The sequence below is a fragment of the Balaenoptera physalus genome, assembly GCF_965194825.1.
Source record: "Balaenoptera physalus genome assembly, chromosome: X".
In the NCBI taxonomy this organism is placed as follows: domain Eukaryota; kingdom Metazoa; phylum Chordata; class Mammalia; order Artiodactyla; family Balaenopteridae; genus Balaenoptera; species Balaenoptera physalus.
Window position 1 is genome coordinate 117,726,960 of NC_138903.1, and position 21,442 is coordinate 117,748,401.

The following is a 21,442-nucleotide window of genomic DNA, read 5'->3' on the forward strand; positions in this document are numbered from 1 at the left end:
ATCTGCTTTCTCCATTGATAAGAGTTCCTGGGGATAAGGTCATCCCTGCCCTCCTCACCACCCCCACTTCCTGGTACAGAGCAGGAGACACCCTTACAAATGGAGATTTCCCTCAGAAGTGTAAATGTATCTTATAAAAGAGTAACTTCTACTTGGTTTTCAGAGCTTCTCCCCTGTGCAGCCTCTCAGAAATAATCAGCCCCAAATGATCAGTAAGCCAAAGAGGCATATTTTGGGGTGGCAAGCTCTGCTCCCCTTCAATACCATAGATAAGCCCTTTAGTTTAGGGGCTTAATGACCAGAAGAGGAATTGCTGGCTCAAAGACAATGTAATCCTTTTAGGTTTTGGACATGTATTGCCAAGTTGCTTTCCAGAAAGACAACTCAGCTCTCTCTGGAAGTGTGAGAGAATGCTGCTTTGGACTTGTCATTTGCAACACTGTTCCTATCTTTTGAAGTCTTTGCCAGCTTGACAGGCAACATATTACTTCAGAGTTGTTTTATATTGTACCTCTTCAAAAATCAAATGTAAAAGAAATATTTATTGAGCGTTGATTCATTGTCATATTCCGTACATTAGGAGCCCAGGAGGGAGTAAGACAGATACCATTCCACTCTCCCCAGTCTCATGTTCTAGGGAGATGGGGCATGCCAGAAACAAAGTAAACTGATAAACTAGCAGTTCTGGGTTGGATGACGTGTTACAGAGAGGAAAGAAACAGGGCAGTGTGTAATTGCTAGTAAGGGGCATGTTCTTTGGCTACTGATGAAATTAAACATTCCCCCCCCCCCAAATGCTCATCAGCTACCATTTCTTCTTTTGTGAACTGGGGTGGGGTGGGGGATTGGGGGTAAAGGGTAGCTGATGATAAAAAGACAACCACAGGCCCCAAACGGCATCACTCATGCTAAAAGCTCATGATACCAAACCTACATTTAATACCTGATCAAATCGTAGTTTTAACCTCTCCCAGAAATATAATCTTAATCAACCTGTCTGTAATTTTCTGGTCAAGCACCAATAAGGTAATGTGTCCCATAGGCTCGCCCTATCCCCCAGAGGAAGAAGAGGCCATCTGCATGATGAAACCCTTGCCTTTCCTTGCTGCCATAATGACGATGTCCTATATCTTGTAAAGAGCAAACTCTACGCCTCCGCCATTCTCTCTGGACTGGCAACTGTGAAATGCTGAGAAAGCCTTGCAATAGGAGGAGGCTTGTCTGTTCCCTATCTCACCACAAAAGCAGATACCAATGCAGCAGGCCCAGTATGGGCACATGCTCTCCCCGTCATGCTCACACACACACACACATGCACACGCGCACGCGCGCGCGCACACGCGTATAGCAAGGTAAGCCATCGCTTATGATAAGGGCAGAAACAATCATCCCAAGTCCCTGAGCAGAAGCCCTGGACCTTCCCACCATCCTTACACAGAGTCACGGGGAGGAGGCTTCAAGCTTGAAAATCTATAGTTATAATGACAGTGCACAGTCTCATTTTGGAAAACATGAAATGAGAAAGCCTTTGGCCTCCAAAATCCCTTGCCCACAACCTTTCCTGTCACTGTTATTTCCCTGAATTCCTGAGTAGCCAGGAGGCAAGGTGAGCTCTGTAGGGTTAACTCCATCTTCTAGACAGCGCCTTCGACATTCATCATGTTTAGGACAGGCTCTGTCATCCTAGACGGCATTGGGTCTGGAAGTATTGGTGGAGAAGGACGTGCTTTTTCACACCTATATATTTTTTTAATTTGCTGCAAAACAGCTTCAAAGCAGCATCAAGGGAAATAGTTGTATAAGGTGAGGAGTGAAAACGAGGCCACAATCCCACCCCGCTCATACAGCAAGTGCGGTCATTTTTCCCCCTTTTCCTTTGGGACATGCCATCTGAATGACACAGTACCGTCTAGAAGATTTGTGTACATGTAGTTGTTGGTGGTAGTGTCAAAGATAAACAAAGCCAGACACTAAAGTGGTTAGCACAGATTTTAATCAGTAACATACTATTGCAACAGAGAAGATAGTCCAGCATGAACTTTGATTTGTACGGAGGTGATTGGGTGTTTTAAAAGGAAAATGAAGGAATAGGGAAGGGAGTAAGTGAAGGCTCAATAGAGTCAGGGAAGAGAAAAAATTATAAAACGTGGGAAGTTGGGGGAGGGTAGTTGGTCTGTGTGAAACCCATCTGGGTTTATTAACTGGTGCCTGTCAACGTTAGGTCCTACCCTCCCACAGAGCCTGGGAGACAGGGACACTATGCTCAGTTGCTGCCTGGAAGAAACAGTACATTCTTTTGGCAGCCTTGACTTTTCTCAGACAGACACTTTAAAGGGGACTAATGTCATCGTTGGGAGGAGACTTTGAGCTATCAGAAACTATGTTAGTGTTTGTTCACGTCTTTATAGACCGAGGTTGAAGGCTGAGAGGAGGCTGGCTAGAGTATGGTCAAGAAGAGAACCTTTGTCAGTAGACCATGAGACTTCAGTGGGATGTGACGCCGATCACAAGCCCACAGGATAGAGCAGAGGGAATCTTGTGGACCGAGATGGGAGGGGCTGCCTCTTGTGGGATGGGAGGGCAGGGCCTGGGCTGCTCACCGTGTGTACTCTTCCTTTCCGCTCAGCTCTAGTCTACTCACGCATACAAAACAGAGTTCTGGTGAGAATGAACCTGCAAGACAGCTTTGACAGGGAGCAAGAATTCAGAAAATGGCAGTGGGCAGCCTGTGAGATGTGTGCTGGAGAGAGCCCAGACCCACCTCCGCGCCCTGCTGCCCAGAGGACGGCTTGTGGACGGCCAGTACATGCCGATACGGCACTCAGGGACTTCGCTCTGGCCAAGAGCCACCGGTCCTTTGCGTCAGATCCAGATAGCAAGTCAATATTTTCCAGGTTAACTTTTGGGGTAGGGGTAGGGGTGGACATGCTTGTTCTCACTTCATGCTCAGTAGCTCTGGTTGCAGTGTGGCTCAGGAGTCTATATATTTCAGAGCTCCCCAGGAGATTTAGGCTACCAGGCCTCCAGATACGGAGGTCTTGAGGTTCCAAGAGCCTCCTTGACTAGGCTCAAAAATCCCACAACATCCCCTCCACCACATTCTGTAGGTCAAAGCAAGTCACAGGCCAGCCCAGACTCAAGAGGGTGGAGAAAGAGACTCCACCTCTTGATGGAAAGACTGGCAAAGTCCCAGTGCAAAGGGCTGCACATCTAGTGATGGGAGGAATTGTTGGGACCCTTTTTGCAATCAATTGACTAATCTACTTAGAATCAGTATTTTACCACTTCAAGTGCCAAGGAACTGTTATGGAATACTTGGCCATGGAAGGACTCACAGCTCCTCCTTTGGCCATGTTAAAAGGACATCCAATTGTTCCTCTCTGAAAATGGTTGCTTGCCATGGTTAGTAACTGATTATCATGGTTACATGGTATGTTGGAGAAGCAGGCCTTGGTCTGGAATTGAATAGCACCATCAGTCACACACAGATACGTTAATTAGCATTCTTGCTTTTACACAACAGAATCCACTCAACCAGTTTAAATCAGCAACAATTTATTATAGGTGTATTAGGTATGTTAGAAAATCTGTGGAAAAGGTAGTGGAACAGACTCTAGGCTGGTCTTCTTGGACCAACTCCGGTGGAGAGGCAAGGGACAACTTAGCAATCAAAGCTGAACACAATGACATCAGATTGGCAGAAGCTAAGTTGTATGTCTACGCCTTAGCAGCAAGGGAAGCTAGGAAAGGTAGGGGCTTTAGAAGGGGAGGAGGGCAGAAAGTTCTATGGATTTTAATAGTCTTGTTACACAATTGTTCCATTACTCCCCAAAAAACTCCCTTCTGCAGTCCCTTTATAGTGATACCCTCCCCCCACCACTATACTCTGGCAACCACTGATCTCTCCATAACTCTAGTTCTGTCTTTTCAAGAAGGTCATACAAATGGAATCATATAGTATGTAACCTTTGGGACTAGTTTCTTTCACTCAGCACACCTTTGAGGTTCATCCAACTTGTTAAGTATGTCAATAGTTCATTTCTTTTTATTGCTACCTAGTATTTCAGTGTATGAATATACCAGTGTTTGCTTATCCATTTACTGGTTGAATGATATTTGGGTTGTTTCTTGTTTCTGGCAATTACGAATTGAGCTGCTATATGTGCTGTGTACAAGTTTTTGTGGGAACATAAGTTTTCAATTCACTTGGGTAAATACCTAGAAGTGGGATTGCTGAGTCATGTGGTAAGTATATGGTTAACTCTATAAGAAACTGTCAAACTGTTTTCCAGAGTGGCTGCACCATTTTGCATTCCCACCAGCAATATATGAGAGTTCTGATTGTTCTACACCCTCACCAGCATTTGGTAGTGTCAGTATTTTTAATTTTAGCCACTCTAATAGGTACTGCTATGGACTTTTCTCTGTGTGTGTCCCCCCAAAATGTACATGTTGAAACCCTAATCCCCTGTGTATGGTATTAAGAGGTGGGGCCTTTAGAGGGTAATTAAGTCATGAGAGTGGAGCTCTCTTGATGGGATGATAAGAAAAGATAGGAGAGACCTGGCTTTCCCTCTCTGCTCTCTGCCATGTGAGGCTACAATGAGAAGATGACCGTCTTCTCCATAGTGGTGTCTAATAGTGGTCTATATTTGCATGGAAATTGTTGAACATCTCATGGAAAGACGTTGAACATCTTTTCACATGCTTATTTTCCATCTGTATATTCCCTTTTGTCAAGCATCTGAGTCTTTTGCTCGTGCTTAAATTGCGTTATTGTACTGTTGTTTTGAGAGTTCTTTATAAATATTCTGGATGAGTCCTTTGCCAGATATGTGATTTGTAATATTTTCTCCTGGTCTGTATCTGTTGTGAGAGGCAATTCACCACAGGCCCTGTGTGTCCCAGCACATTCTTTGCTGGGTGAGGCCCTAACCACGCTTTACCCTAGCCATCTCTCACCCTGAGGGGTGTGCTGTGTCACCCCAGCGAAGAGCAGGCTCACCTCTGCTTATTATGAAAGCAGTGAGTCCACCAAACTCAGCATCTCCTCCAGTTACACAGTCCACTGTGTGTGCAGGCACCCATGATGGGCCCTTTACATCGCACCGCAGGACTTGGGTGTAAGGGGCTGGTACAAGCATCACACAAACACTCTGGCTACTACTTTTACAGTGAATAATAATGTGCCTTGTCTCTGATTCTGTAGCCTTGTGTCTTCTGCCAGCATCCATGAAACAATAACAGGCTAACTTGTTGGTTTGTAAGTAGGATAAAACCTCAGATCCTGCACAGTGCTTGACAGCTTTGGAGATAAGCCGGGGGAGGCTGAAAGAGACAGGGATTTCCGGAAGAGAAAGGATAAAGGCCCACACAAGCCAGGCTAGAGAATAGGAGAAGACTTCCTGGGATCCAGTAGGGAATGCTCTTGCCCAAATGGTGGGCAAGTGAGGAGTTAAGGATCCCTCACTGTCCTACCAGTTAATGAATGATATTAGAGACTAAGTGGTGAGAGGCAAGATTGAAACAAGCCACCTGATTGGTACCTTAGTTCTTCCTCCCCCACCCCCTACCCCGCCAGGGGCCCCATAGCTACCATCTCAAGGGAAAGGTATCCATACATGCAGGTTATTAGCTTCTAGGCAATAGTTCCCCTCAACCACCTACTTTTCTTGTGACTTAGTATCCATTTCAGAAGTCACCATTCTCTAGGGCATTTTCAGTTATGACACAAAAATTCCTCTGCTGGGTACCTTAGTTCTTTTTTCCCCCCAGTTTTATTGTGATATAATCGACATACAGCACTGTATAAGTTTAAGGTGTACAGCATAATGATTTGACTTACATAGGTCATGAAATGATGACCACAATAAGTTTAGCGAACATCCATCATTTCATATAGATACAAGAATTAAAGAAATAGAAAAAATATATTTTTCCTTGTGGTGAGAACTCTTAACATTTACTGTCTTAACAACTTTCATATGTAACGTACGGCAGTGTCGATTCTATTTATCATGTTGTACATTACATCCCTAGTACTTATTTATCTTATAACTGCAAGTTTGTACGTTTCGACCACCTTCCTTCAACGCCCCCGCCCCCCGCCCCCCACCCCAAGTCTAATCTCTTCTACTAGTTTGGTACCTCAGTTCTTGATCCCTCTCCTCTGGGAGGGCAGAGGAAGGGTTGTTATCATGACAATAACATTATCATGACAATGGGACAGCCCTGGATCCCTAGTTCAAGGGAATATGGTTGCTGAGTCAAAGGGTCTCCGAGGCTGAAATACACAGTGTCAGAAATGAGGATGTACAGCGTTAGGCGATGAAAAACATTAAAGGTTCAACAGTTGAGCCCAAGTGGGCAGCTACTCAAAATTAAAGGAAATGGAAAGCCTCGTTCACTGGTGCAGAGCTGCTCTCTCCCTCCACACCCTCTGACGCCTCCCTCCTCCTCTACCCGGATTTCAGCTGCTTTAAAGAACAAAAAAGGGGAACTGGCAGGGGGAGGGACTCAAACTTTTATGACTGTTGGCAACAAGCATCCAAGTCACCATCCTACCCAGTCCTTCGGCTGGAGAGGGCGCTGGGCGCACAGGTGGCCAATGGCCTTGAGGTCTCCAGGGTAGAGCTCCTGGGACTAGGAAGCAAAGGAGAAAAAGCCTCCAGCTATTCCATTCAGGCTGGCCTCCTCCAATCCCCTCCCCCTCTTCCCTCCTCCCACACCTGGGGCTGCCCGGTGCAGATGCTAAACAACCTGGTCTGTGCTCCCAGAGGGAACAAAAAGAACCTAAACTCAACTGATAGAGCGTGAGTAAAACTCTAGACGAGGGAAAACAGTTCAAGTGATCTTGTAGTTAGAGCCCTCTGTGCCAATTCAACCTACTGATGAGAAAATGTATAAGGTAATTGATGTGTTAAATGCTTGTACTGTACAATAAATGCTCATAAAGAGTCAGAGGAGGGACCTATCTCCCTGGCGGTCCAGTGGTTAAGACTCCGTGCTTCCACTGTAGGGGGCGCGGGTTCGATCCCTGGTGGGGGAATTAAGATCCCACATGCTGCGCGGGGCAGCCAAAAAAAAGGACTCAAAGGAGCTCCTTCCATTCAGGGCATTGACACAAGTAGAAAGGTGCTACTGGGACAAACTCCTGCTGTTTACCACCTGTGTGTGGGGGGGGGGAGGGGTGCAGCATTTGCTGTGAGTGCCTTTATCCTCTGAGGTCCAAAGTTTCTATGGTATAGATGACGTCAGAATTCCTCCAAATCAACAGCCCTGACTGCAGTGTTACCACACTTGTGCTCAATGGGCAGAATTCAAGGCTGTTCTCATAAATCTGGTCAACCCTCCCCTTGATGAAACTTGTTATACTTTTACTGACTCTGGGGCTGTTGCCAATGGCCTGGCCATTGGATCTGTCAGTTGAAAGACTGCAGACTACCCCCTCTTTTGGGGGTCGTAAGCTGTGGAAACACAAACTGTGGGTGTTCATGGGACTGCCTGGGTCACTCACAGGGATGCCCACGGTAAAAGTCTGTTCTTTGAAGAGACCAACTAAATAAAATCAAGCTGCTGATCAACACTGCACTGCCAGAATGCCACCAGACATGGTAACACATCTGGCATCGGGGACTGGGCACAAACTAAAGGACTCTGCTTCTGCTGCAGAAACCACTACTATGTGCCAGACTTGTGACTCTTGCCAACAGGTGGCCTGTTTGTCTTGCAACCATGGCGGCCCCAAGGCATGGGGCATTGGCCCTGCTCCCTCCTGACAGATTGTCTACCTCAGACCTTTGACTGTCCGCCTCAGTGCTACCAATGGTCTCAGCACTTTTGATACTTTTTAAGTTGATGTGTTGCTGTTTCAGTCTGATCAGCTGACTCCACCCACACCATACGGCTTCTGTGAGTCTTACCTGTGTCATGTTTTCAGTTCTCCAGCCCATCTGCAGCATGACAAATGGTGCATCCTTTTTTTTTTTTTTCTCTCAAATGTTACCGAGTAATGGGCCAATAGTCAAAGTATTTGATGAACATTCCACACACCCTACCATCCATTAGTATCTGATATTGTTAAGCATTGGAACGACTTCTGACTCTACTTCCGCTTGGTCCACACACCTTAGTGGGGCAGTCTGGTCACTGAATGCAGCTATCCCCAGAAAGAGATCTCTTGACTGCCTCCTGTGCAATGACCAGGATGAAAGGTCTGGATACAAGCAAGGGGTGATTGGAGAAAAGGTGAAGTTATAGGTATTGGGATGGGACATGCCGATCATGTGGCAGAGGAGGGAAATTACCAATCCCCAGCACTTTGGGAGAGAACACCTTAGATCTTGGGAGGAACAAGGATAGAGGGCAATTAATGTTGTCTTTGTCTCCTGGATCTAGCTAGCATTGTCACTTGAGTCAGGCAGCAGCTGCTATGAATTCAGAAAAACTCACGTGGTTATGACAGGTCTAGAACTATTTTGTTATTCCTGATGCCATCAGTGGCAGCGCCTGAAAGTGAACATGTATAAACACACGATCCTGTACAATGTTGTTTCAATCTAGCTCCAATTCATACGTTTCTCTTGACATCCAAGTGGCCTTGGGTTATGCCATGTATGAAGATTGAGGCTGCAAATACTTGGTGACACTGCCCATGTGGCATAAGCAAACCAATGTAAAGGTGTCAACAAATCCTGAACTGTTCCCCTTCGGGTTATATGTTTGTATGTGGGAGAAAATGAGCCACGGACCCTCTCCATTGGGAATAGAGACTGCTTTTTGGACCATCTATTCCCCCTTATAATTATTGGCAATGAAATCAAAGATCATCAGGATGTCTAAGCTCCCTTTTGTGGGCTGTTATGGATAATCGTCTGGACTGAGACTCTATTCTTACTGTCTAAAAGAAGACCTAGTGTTCCCCGCTAGGACTTATTCAGAGTTGGATGAGACCGGGACTCTGGGAGGGGTGGATGAGGTCACTGCTGCGAGGTGGTCTCATCCTGCAGCTTGGAGTTCTTTTGAAAATAGTTTATGAGACAAATTCAACAGATTTGATCCCAGACTGTCTGGGTCAGATTAGAGTGGCATACTCATGCAAAAATTCACATTTGGCCAAGAATGTGTTGGGCTGAAGGGTGGAATGTTGGGAGAGAGGACCACCATGGGCCACTAGCGCCCTTGCACATTTTTCTGATGGGCATGCCAAGACTAGAAGACCCTGACTGCTCTTTACCTGGCCATTTCTTGGGATTGTGTTTTCATCACTGCAAACAGCCTTGAGGAATGAGGTGGCATCTTCCCCTAGACAGAGAGGGTTTGTTTCCACTTGTTATAAAAGCAATGAATCCCCCAAGCCCACTGTCCCTCTCCTGTAACGTAGCCCCCTGCGTGTCCCAACATCCATGACAGAGCCTTTGCATCACCTCCTCTACCTATGACTTTTTCCAGGAGTAATAAGGCCACCTGTCTCAAACCCAGGAGTCTTTTGCCAGTGTCCACGAAACTGTAACAGGTTAACTTTTTATCTTCTAAGTATGGTAAAATCTCATATCCTATCAAATTCTTGACAGTACCTTGTCTTTTCATTTCCTTAACAGTGACTTTTAAAGAGCACACATTTTAAATTTTGATAAAGTCCAATTCATCCATTGTTTTATGGATTGTGCTTTTGTGTCATGCTTAATCACTCTCTGCCTAATCCCAGGTCACACAGATTTTTTTCCTGTGCTTTCTTCTAAAGTTTTTTATACTTTTATGTTTTACATTTAGATTTATCATCCAGTTTGGATTACTTTTTTAATAAGGTATTATTTTTAAGTCAAGATTCAATTTTTCTTTTTTTTTGCCTATTGATGTTCAATTGTTTCAACATATTTGTTGAAAGGTTGTCCTTTCTCCACTGAATTGCTTTTTCATCTTTGTAAAACTCAGTTAGCCGTATGTGTGTAGGTCTATTTCTGGGCTCTCTTCTGTTCCATTGATATGTGTATTTATCTCTTCTTCAATACCACACTGTTTGATTACTGTAACATTATAGTGTAATAATTTAAAAAGTAAAATAGATAAAATGCAAGCATAAGACTTGATTCTCTTTATATTACAGAATGTGTTTCCTGCAATGTGGAACAGAGGGTAATTCATATCCTATACTTTATGGCCTCATCCATCACATACTACACACAAACATATAAACTAGTGAGTTCCTTAAATATTAAATAGCTAGATAGTTGGGTTATAAATGCTTCATATTACGCAGAAAACTTTGGTGGATTATATAGACTTTTAAAGAGTCTTTTAGTAACATTTGGGAAAATTGGTTTGGGTGAGCTAAGAAACATTACTTTCCCCACTTAAATTAATAAAAGATAGGCTTCTGCTATCCAAAAATGCGGTATCCAACATATTTTCAGTAACAGATTAGATTTAAATAATGATGAGTGTCTATTCAATCTTTTTCCACACTTGAAGTTCTAAATAACAACGACAGCAACAATAAGATGTTCCATTTCCATACACCTTGTACAAAACAAATCACACTCAACTTCTCCCCAAAAGAGGATACCCAAAGTCTTACAAGTTACCACACCCAGCTCTAAATTTAGGATTGTTGACCCATGTTCATTCCTCTTTAAGTTCACCATAATCATGTAATAACCAAAACACACACACGCGCACACACACACACACACACACAAATAAGGAAAAAAGAAAATACGAAGAGCTACTTCCATTTTGTTTCTGAAACTAGTCACAAAGCCATAGTTGGTATTTGTAACTTCTTTCTTCCATTACTCATTCCATTTTCTCTTGCCCTCAGCCAGTTTCTCAGCTATCAAGTTCTCTTCGCCTGGCAGGCTGAGGTAAAGCTTCATTACTGAGAGGTTTCAGTCCTCAGTGGTCCTGCCTATGTGATGTTGCTGTAATCTTTCATTAACTTTGACCACTGAATATGGCAGTGTTAAGAGGAGCCCCAGAGTCTCAGACTTAATTCTCCCAGCCTGCATTGTGTAAGAGCAACCAAACATCCCCTTGATTATCAGGATCAATCACACCAATCAAACCCATATTCTGCCTGTTGGACCAGTGACGCATGTAGCTCAAATGGCTAGGTTGTGGTCTCAACAATCTATTCAATGGAATCATTGTTGTTTCTTCCGGTAGACTAATAATCAGACCTTGAAATCAGCAGAGGCCAAAATCGAGGGGACGTGAAGAAAATACTTGCAAATGGACGCTGAATAGGCAATTCACCATTCTAGATGATGGAGGATAAGGTATGACCAGTGTGAATTCTGTTTAGCTCTTTCTTGCCTTTTGCTGTAAAATGAGTTCCTTAGAAGCAGTGTGTGTGGGCTATCATAATTGTGAGTATGCCCATGAAAGCGGTTCTGGCTGAAGTGTTGTAGTTAGGGAAGGCAAGTCCATACTCCCGTCCCTTCCATGATGGAAGGGGTCCGATGTAATCAACCTGCCACCAGATGGCTGGTTGGAGCGCCCTCCCACCCCAAGGAAATGACGTGTGTTGGGAATTTGTTATTGGCCTCTGCTATTGGCAGGTCGGGGTTGGACATTCAACAGTTCTGATAGCTACATCAGCCTTGGTGAGGGGACATGCAGAGCGTCTGTCCCTGCAACAATGGCCACTTCGCACATGGGCCCCTGAGCAAGCTTCAGAGTGGGGCTGGCTGACATTCTTAGGTAAGTCATCTTGTTCACCTGATTATTGGGAGCCTTCATCACAGTTGATGTTCTCTGTTGGGCATTTATATGGAACACAAATGTATTCATACTCTGTGGCCATTCCTAGAGGTCCAACCACATATGACTTCTCCCAAACCTTCTTGTCACCAGTACTACAATTTTTTTCTTTCCAAGTTCCTGAACATCAGACAGTATAGAGCCATACCTTAGGCAATTTCTCCTTCCAAGCAAAGTGAACAACCAGATATACCACTTGAAATTATGTTCTCAGGGAAGATTTTACTTTTTCACTGTCTTTCTGGGCTACTCCTGTGTGGGGCTGGGATGCCGCAGCAATATGCTTCCGGCTAATGCCCTTATGTCATGCAAAGCTGTGCTTCAATAGATTCCTGACTGAGTAAAGACATCCACCCTCACCAATGTGGGTGGGCATCAGCCAATCCCTTGAGGGCCCGAAAGGAACAAAAAGGCAAAGGGAGAATTATCTCTCTTCTTGAGCTGGGACATCCATCTTTTCCTGCCCTCAAACATTCGATGGAGCTGCTGGTCCCTAGCCTTCGGACTCCAGGATTTACACCAGCGCCCCTGGTTCTCAGGCCTTTGGATTTGGACTGAATTCTGCCACTGGCTTTCCTGGTTCTCCAGCTAACTGACAGCAGACTGTGGAACTTCTCAGCCTCCATAACTGTGTGAGAAAATTCCTATAATAAGTCTTCTCTTATATAGATCTATATATACCCTATTGGTTCTGTTTCTCTGGAGAACCCTGACTAATACAACTGGATATAAAGAGGTCCCCTATATTAGTTTGGTAGGGCTGTCATAACAAAGTACCACAGACTGGGTGGCCTTAACAACAGAAATGTATTTCCTTATAGTTCTGGAGGCTAGAAGTCAGAGATCAGGGTATCGGCAGAGTTGGTTTCTTCTGAAGGCCTCTCCTCTGCCATCTTCTCAATGTGTCTTCACGTGGTCTTCCCTCTGGGCCTATTTGTGTCCCGATCTCCTCTTCTTATAGGAACACCAGTCATGTTGGATTAGGGCCCACCTCAATGACCTTGTATAACCTCAGTTACCTGTTTAAAGGCCTTGTCTCCAAATACAGTCACATTCTGTGATACTGGGGGTTAGGACTTCAGCATATGAATTTGGGAGGGGCACAATTTAGTCTATAACGGTCCCCATGAAACCGTAAGTGTGGATTGGCAAAGGGAAGGCAATGTGGCAGCTGTAGGCACACTGGAAGTGTGAGCCACTGCTCATGTACCTTACTTGTGCCTTCAGAACCTGTTCAAGGCCAATCCAGAGATATCATTTCCATTTCAAGAGCCCTCTGTATTCTTCACTAGCCAAACAGGTACATCAAACAGGGATGTGATAGGGTTCACTACCCTGGAATTTTAAAGTCTTGATGGTGGCCCTAATTTCTGTGAGTCCCCCATGCCTGCAATATTGGTTTTGGTTTACTACTTTGACAGTACAATATAATGGTTAAGAGCATGGACTCTGGAGCCTGCTTCTGGTTTAAGCTCCAGTTTACCAGTTATTAACGGGTGACCTTGGGCAAGCTACTTAAGCTTTCAATGCCTTAATTTCCTTTTCCGTAAAATGTGTACAATAATAGTACCTACTTTGAAACTAACACGATATTGTAAATCAACTATACTTCAATAAAAAAACAAATTATAAAAAAATAATACTACCTAAAAAACAAAACAAAACAAAAGATAGTACCTACTTTGTAGTGCTGTTTTGAGGAATAATGTGTTAATGTATGTAAAGTGCTTGGAAGAGTATCTGGCATGTAACACGTGCTATATTCATGTTGGGTGTTACTGTTACAAAATTGGAAAGGAGGATAAGTTCCAGGTTTCCACCTGGCTCTTCCTAACAGAAAAATTCTTTCTCCACAGGTCAGGGAGCCAGTTGGGGTGTTTTGCCAGTTGCTGGTTTTACCTGTTACAACTTTAAACCCAGGAACTGGGGACATTACCAGAGAGTGGGTTTGCATACCCTCCTGGCCCACCATGAGCTGGATTTAGGCCAGAACTCCACTTATCGCTTGACATTCATTAGCCCTCACTCTGACTGTGGGCAACAGTGGCGCCCTGAATCCCCAGGATGAGTGTTGGCTCAGAGCCATTATCTAATAATCCCTGGAGAGTGTGGGGATTTTTATCTCTCCTCTGCACAGTTACCTTGGGAAACCGCTGTGGGTCCTTCTGGGGGGTAACTAGGAAGATTTACAGTACATAATGCCAGTGTTACCATAGCATCCTTCCTCAAGGCTCCCAGTTTCCCCTTCATCCTAGGGACCCTGGATATACAACCTGAGGGGCTGTGACACTCTATCATGGCGACCCAACTTTCTGTTTGCCAGAATTCTTTTGCTTAAATGGGTCATGTTTCTCTTTCAGTCCTAGGGGCCCCATGGTTCAAGTAATTACCATCAAAGATCAAATCACTCAAAACTTAGAGCCTTAAAACAACCACCATTTATTTAATGGACAATTGTTGGGGGTTGGCAACTTGGGCTGGGCTCACCTGAGCTATTCTTCTGCTTGTGTCAGCTGGACTCTCATGTGTCTGTCATCAGCTGCTGCTAGCAGTCTTGGTGACACTACTTCTAGGGGTTGGTTGGCTACCATTTGGGGATACAGGGATAACTGGGTCATGTGTCTCATCATCCAGTCTGGTGGCAGCGGGTTTACAAGACTAGCAGGAGTGCAGGTCCCAATGCATAAGCACTTTTCTAGCTTTTGTCTGTGCTATTTTTGCCAATGTCCCATTGACCAAAGCAAGTTAGAAGGTAGCTTCCAGAAAAATGAAACAGATCACCTCTTGACAGATCTGCAATGTCAATGCAAAGTTATGGATTCAGGGAAAAGAAACATTTGTGGCGATTTTTACCCTGCCACAGGCACCCATCCTCCTCCCCCCATTCTGGAGCCCTAGCCCTTTGCAGGCAGATCACTCAATTTCTTTAGAGAAACACTGTTCATTTTCGTCCAGGAGATAAAATCCTCCACTGGTGATGGAGGAGGGGAAGATGGTGGAAGTAGAGCCCAACTTATTCAGCCATTTTTCAAATAACTTTTAAAATAATCTTCTCCTTTTACCTCATCCTCCCATGTCCACTCTCCATACCTGGTCCTTCTTCCCCCAAAGTGGCTCTGCTTCTGCTGCAACCTTTGCCTGAGATTTATTTTTCAGTTTGAGCCAATCTGTATTCACTCCAGGAATTTATCAGACACTTTGGGCCACTACCCTCACCCCTTCCACTAATTTTATGAATGAATTTACCTTGCATTTCTTTATAATTTTTTCTATTTGTTTTGGAGAGGTAAACACCTTTGTTCCATTCAGTGTCTTCTACTCAAAAGCCTCTCATTAAATTTAAATCTATTATCTCTGGACCAATATAGCAGTTAAAAACGTTATATTCCTCCCATACATACTAAGAGTGGGTGATTCAGACAGAAGAATCAAGGTATATACGCTCTATTGTGGGAAAGAAGAGCTAAAAGATTGTACAGTTTCACAAAAACAACAACTGTGGCCTATTACAACTATTTTATATTCGTGATGTCTGGTGTGAGGGAGAAGGAAGCATTATTTCCTTTGTTTAATGCATTACCTGAGGCTGTTTTGTGTACTCTATGTCTCTCCTAAAGCTGGGGTTGAGATTTCATCATTTTCCGGCTGCTTGTGCTGTTCTGCCTGCCTTAGGCAAAAATTTTAATATAAAAATGAGCAAAGGGACCGGAGCCTGGGCAGCCTGAGGGGCGAGGAGACAGAGGGGAAGAGAGGGGAAAGTTGCTTAACTCTCCTCTTCCCTGCTGTTGCCACTGCCCCTGGGGTCTCTAGGACCCTTTAGTCTGCATATTAGTTGTAAGCCCTCCCTCTGCCTTTCAGCCATCCCGTCCACGGGGCCCTCCTTCCTTTTGATGCCACTGTAAATGACCAATGAACATAATATTCAGCCTCAACTGTAATCAAATATAAGCAAATTAAAATAATTAGAATAACTATTTGCTTTGCTTTTAGATTAGCGATAATAAAATAATACATCATAATAATATGGGTGAGGGTGTGGAGAAATGGACAGCCTCATACACTGCCTGAGGGAGTGGAAATTGGTACAACATTTTTTACACGGAAGTTGGAAATACTGATTAAAGTTAAGACTTCAAATCTTTTTTTAGCTTGTCCAAATGTTTACACACACACACACACATATATATACATATATTCAATTGAAGTACAGTTGATTTAGAATATTGTGTTAGTCTCAGGTGTACAACAAAGTGATCATATATATATATATTCTTTTTCAGATTCTTTTCCATTGTAGGTTATTACAAGATACTGAATATAGTTCCCTGTGCTACACAGGTCATTTTTGTTTATCTCTTTTATATATAGTAATGTGTATATGTTAATCCCAAACTCCTAATTTATCCCTCACCCTCCTTTCCCCTTTGGTAACCATAAATTTGTTTTCTATAAGATTGCAAATCTTTTGAAAGAGTAGTTCCTTACATACAAATGTGCAATGAAATCTACACATATGAATGATGTCTAACCTCGCTAGTAAACAAAATATGCAAATTAAAACGAGATAGCATTTTCACCCTATTAGAATGTCCAAGACTTAAAAGAACGTCGATGCCCATTATTACGAAAGTTTAGGATGTTCATGGATACCTTAGTACAAGCTGTGTGGAAGACAGTTTGACAGTATGTATCAAAATCATTAAACAGGTGAAAACCTTTTGATCCAAGAATTCCACCTTTAGGAATGTATCCCAGGGAAATATCAGAGACATGTACAAAGATATGCATACAAGGATGTTAATCTCAACACTGTTTATGATCGTGAAAAATTTGAAACCATCCAAATATCCTTCAGTTAATTACTGGCCAACCATAACCAATAATACACTGTATTACTAATCATAAGGAATCAGTATGGAGGGACTTCCTTGGTGGTGCAGTGGTTAAGACAATGCAGGGAGCCCAGGTTTGATCCCTGGTCAGGGAACTAGATCCCACATGCATGCCGCAACTAACAGTTCGCATGCCACAACTAAGGAACCCGCCGGTGCAACCAAATAAATAAAGAGAGGAATCAATATGGAAAGATAAGCAAGATATATCATTATTTTTAAAAACAACTGTCAGGGGCTTCCCTGGTGGCGCGGTGGTTGAGAGTCTGCCTGCCAATGCAGGGGACACGGGTTCGAGCCCTGGTCTGGGAGGATCCCACATGCCGCGGAGCAACTGGGCCCGTGAGCCACAATTACTGAGCCTGCGCGACTGGAGCCTGTGCTCCGCAGCAGGAGAGGCCGCGATGATGAGTGGCCCCCACTTGCCGCAACTAGAGAGAGCCCTCGCACAGAGGCGAAGACCCAACACAGCCATAAAAAAATAAAAAAAAAAACAACTGTCAGGGCAGCGTGTTAGTACGGTTTCACTTTTGTTTTACGATTTGTGTGTGAAATATGTATATATGCCTTGCTTATTAAATATGTAAATAATTGATTAAAATATATACCAAGCTGTTAATAGTCTTTCTTTCGGGGGGTTGTGATCCTAGGAACTTTACTTTTCTCATAATATATACTTAAGTTTTAATGTTTTACAAGCAATGAGTAAAACAATAATAAAAATTAAGAAATTTAGAAAAGTTGCTCAGCTTCTCTGATAAATAAAAGCAAATTAGAAGAATAATGAGATGTAATTATTGTCTATGATGTTGAGGGAAAAGAATTCCAAGATTAACACTCAGTGTTGAATAGAGCCCTCATCTCTAAACTTCTTTGATCAACCCCATGTATTAGTAAAACTTTTTGACCTCAAACACTAAATATATATGCTTATGTGATTGTTTTTTATAAATGAAGATGGGATCATATTATTCATCCTTTTCTGCCACTTGCAAATCCATGTGTACACTGATGCTCACTGCAACAATTTTTGGCATAAGAAAAACTGGAAACATTCAGAACGTCCATCAACAGGGGACTTGTTAAACGAATTATTGAACATTATTAGTCAACATATGTATTGGTGTAATAATCCGTCGTCAAAGGGAGTGAGGTAGTTGTACATTATTGACATGGTAAGAGCACTGTATCAACACATCACATCTGGAAGTACATACAGGAAACGTAACCTCAGTTCACGGCGGGGGAGGGGTGGGGAATGGGAAGCTAAGCAGGGAATTTGCTTTCCATTGTTCTCATTGTGCTGCTGACAATCTCTAAAAACTTGTTTGTATAACTTTTCCCATTAGCAGAATACTACAGATGTAAAGCAAAAGCAAAAATAAGACGCTTGAATGAGTAAAACAGAATGTACACATCTTAAAGTTAAATTAGTGGTTTTGGTGTATTTGTACTAGCTCACAACTGAGGATTGAAAAAATTCCTAAAGGGATTTGAGGGAACAGGAAACGCGTTCACGCTTCGAAGCTGCTCAAGATCGTGCTTATGAAGGAACATTTCTAACGTTCTGAGCAAGTTTCGTTTTGCTTCCGTTAAAATTTAAAAATTAAAAAAAAAAAAAGACCACCGTGGTCAGGAAGCTAGGTCTCCCGGGTAAACTGCACGCCCCTCCCCCCTCCCCCTGGCTCCCCCCTCCCCCCGGCTCCCCCCCCACCTTCCCCTCCTCGCCGTCCGGGGGCTCCTGATCCCTGGCGCCCAGCCCGACCCCGCCCCGCGCGGCCCCGAGGCAACTTAGCCCGGCGGCCCGGAGGGGCACCAGGGACCGCGGTGGCCCGAGCGCAGCCAGAGGAGGAGGAGGGCGCCCGCCGTGCAGCGCAGCTCGCATCTGCGGCCGCGCGATCCACCTCCCGCGCCGATTCCCCCGCGTGCGTCCCTCTGTCCGCGGAGCCGGCGGGAGGCCCCGGGCTCTGGGCGCTGTATGGGAGGCCAAACCAGACCGATGGCGGCGGCGGCGGCGGCGGCCCTGTCGGGCCTGGCGGTGCGGCTGTCTCGCTCGGCCGCGGCCCGCGGCTCCTACGGCGCCTTCTGCAAGGGGCTCACGCGCACGCTGATCACCTTCTTCGACCTGGCCTGGCGGCTGCGCGTGAACTTCCCCTACTTCTACGTCGTGGCTTCAGTGATTCTCAACGTGCGCCTGCAGGTACATATTTAGAGCAACTAACTCTGTGGCATTGGGGGGTGCCCAGCAGGATGGCTGACCTCCACCCACCAGTTCAGCCGCCCTAGAGCAAAGCGACCAGCTCGCCTCGCGCACACAGACTTGCCGGCCTGTCTTGCCATTGCCCCATCTTTTCATATAAATGCGCGGCTAGAAGTCATTTGCGGAAAGCCTGCAATATAACCAAAAAAGCCTAAGATATAATGAAAAGTTGAATCTCAAGGAAATAGCTAATTCAAAGAACAGAACTTAAAAATCTGAAAATCCTCAGAAATATTTGAGAAGTTCTTGCATCCATAAAACAAAAGACAGCACCGAAGGTAGGGAAATGACAATAAGCACAGGATGCCCTAAGGGGGAAAAAAGGAAAAGTTACTAACAACTTAAAAAAAGATAAACTGTACAAGAATGGTCCAAATAGGAGGCAAATCCTCCAAATTAGAAAAAGAAGTGAATAGACTTCCAACTGAATGGAATCGATTCCAGGCAACAGAAATTTATCGCATGATCGGGAAGGCATACATTTCTTCATCCCAAAAGAAACGACAACGGCAAACAGAACCTACTGGGAAAAACAAACATTTCAAACTGTACAAGGAGAGCATGCTTCACATATGAAGCAACCTCAGACGTGGCCTGTTTTTCAAGCGTTGCCTGGAGTGTGAGAAAGAGAATCTGAACGCTGGCACGTGGATCAACACTCAATCCAATCATAGCGTTCAACTTTGCTACTCAGTGAACAGTGTTTAAATCATCACTACAATGGAAATATTAGTTATGCTTTTTCATTTTTAGAGTAAATCTCTAGGCACAGCAGGGGAGACTTAATTATAGTTATAGAACAGAGTGGGAATGTTAACCAACTTTGACAAGTACAGGCAACAAGTTGGCAGGCAGAGAGGAGGAAATGGAACAGTGGTGTTATTCTCCTAAACTAGGAAGTCCAGATACTGTCTCTAGTTGAAAGAGTAAGACAGATTTAGGGGTTAGATTTTTAAAGTGAACAAGGTAACAAACAGAAGAGTTAAAAATAGTGATACAACCATATGGATGAGGGGGAGGAAAACCAAGGGGACAGCAGGAAGTCAGCAGAAAATGCCTCATGTCATCAAGTTAAGAAATAGTAAGAAAAGCATATTATTAGGAAAAATGGAGTTAACCTCTAAACAGACATGTAAAAGTTTTTGCCTCTGGGTTGGGAAAGCAAAAGTTGAGAAGGGTGGGTGGGGATTTACTGCTTTTCGTTATATGTCCTTTTGTACTGGTTGATTTTTCTAAATCCTTTATATGCATGTATTACTTTGATTAAAAGTTAAAACTTATTACACATGAATTTACTGCAATTAGAAGGAAATCTGGGGGAAGTGGGGGTACGTGAGTTCAGGTAGATTCTGCCTTCCTATCTTTCTGCAATAGTGGATGCATATCCTAAAATGTTCCTGAATGACCGCATGAAATATGATTTCCTTGCTTTCCAAGCAAACCGTAAGACCATAAGGAAATGCCTCATGAAATGGCCAGCAATCTTCAGGTAGCCCAGAGCTTCCTTACTCTATGTAACTTTTCATGAGCTAACGTCTGCAATGTCATAGTTAAAGTAAAAACAAAAAGTGTGATTTAATTTTTCAAAACTGAAAAATTTAAAAACTGGAAAATTGGACAAGTACCCCATGATGTTTAGACAAGGTTCTTACATTTTAGTATTGATCATAATGGCAAGACAGGGGAAATAAGCTAAATGTACAACGGGAGCTTGGCTAAATAGAAATAGTCCGTCTATGTAATGGGATACTATGTAGCTATTAAAAATAAGGAATTATATTTTATCCATGTGTAATAGATGTGAAGTCACCTCACCAATGGCTCAAGTGATTGAGCCAGAGAGAAATATATATATATATATATATATATATATATATATATATATTATATAATATACATTTATATACTCCACCTAGTTATAGAGAAATAATAATACTTGCAAACACTATTGCACACTTACCATAAGCCATGCAATGTCCTAAGCACTTTATATACATCATTGCATTTAATCCTCACAAGAACTCAGAGATAAGTGACTGTCATTACCCCCAATGTTCAGGAGAGGAGACAAACACGGAAAAGGATAGTGGCAGAGTGAAATACTGCCAACAATATTATTCTTCCTACTAATGTGAGACATTCATTGCTGTGATTCGTCTTTTTCTTTGCATTTTTAAATTGAAGTATAATTGACTCACAACGTTTTATTAGTTTCAGGTGTACAACATAGTGATTCAATGTTTTTATACGTTACCAAAGGATCACTCCTGTTATGGTTAGTTGTTAATTGTATTTTTATTATTTGAATTGTGAGGCCTCCTTTTTAAAACTTTAGTGTAAAAGTCACTATCCAAGTGGGTGGCATGGATGCCGGAACTTTGGGAACACAGGGCTAGGCACTCCATTCCTGCACCCTCGGGTTAGCACTCCCAAGTACAAGTACGTGTACCACTGCACACGAACGGAGGATCAGATGGAACTCATAGTCACGCAGGATTTGAATTCTAACCAAAGAAATTAGTTTTTTGGT

The 21,442-nt window shown here is 43.5% G+C and overlaps 1 long non-coding RNA gene and 1 pseudogene across 2 annotated transcripts; both read left to right on the forward strand.

Annotated features, from left to right (window-relative positions):
• Positions 1–10,681: 10,681 nt before the first annotated feature.
• Positions 10,682–17,149, forward strand: LOC309652044. The gene is made up of 2 exons (XR_014258537.1): positions 10,682–12,453; positions 12,535–17,149. It is a non-coding gene; the product is annotated as an uncharacterized lncRNA (long non-coding RNA).
• Positions 17,150–18,401: 1,252 nt separating this feature from the next.
• LOC309652023 (small integral membrane protein 10-like protein 3 pseudogene) lies at positions 18,402–20,318 on the forward strand (annotated as a pseudogene). The gene has a single exon. The product of its transcript is annotated as a small integral membrane protein 10-like protein 3 pseudogene (transcript).
• The last annotated feature ends 1,124 nt before the right edge of the window (positions 20,319–21,442 follow it).